This window comes from Aplysia californica, unplaced genomic scaffold, assembly GCF_000002075.1.
Source record: "Aplysia californica isolate F4 #8 unplaced genomic scaffold, AplCal3.0 scaffold01100, whole genome shotgun sequence".
NCBI classification, from domain to species: domain Eukaryota; kingdom Metazoa; phylum Mollusca; class Gastropoda; order Aplysiida; family Aplysiidae; genus Aplysia; species Aplysia californica.
Window position 1 is genome coordinate 117,639 of NW_004798370.1, and position 505 is coordinate 118,143.

The window sequence follows — 505 nt, forward strand, 5'->3', positions numbered from 1 at the left end:
TGTCATGACGTCTTATGAGGTGTCGTGGGTATTGTTTTATGGTCTGCCTGCCTGGTTTAACGTTTGGGTACTTCGTACATTTGTACACTTTACACAAAAATGTGTAGAATTTATTGTTTGTAATATAAGTGTATACATATTTATTTACACCCTTACCGACACAATTTAGATAATTTAAGAGGCAGGCTATATATTCGATTCTACATTTCAGACACAACACAAGCAATGATGGATACACAGTCTCAGCAGCTGACAAACGGAATTGCCGGAAACAGATGTGAGAAAAAAACTAAAATCCTCTCTGTTCGGGAATCGAACTCATTTCTTCTGAATACGATGGCAAAATATCTTTCCTACAAACCGGTTGACCATTTAGAATACATCCCCTTTGAGGTTATGTCTTAGTACTGCAAGGGTAGATCTAGAATCTAGATCTAGATCTAGATATTAGATCTACAAGATTTAGATTTAAAAAAAAAAATAATAAAAATAAAAATAAAAACAA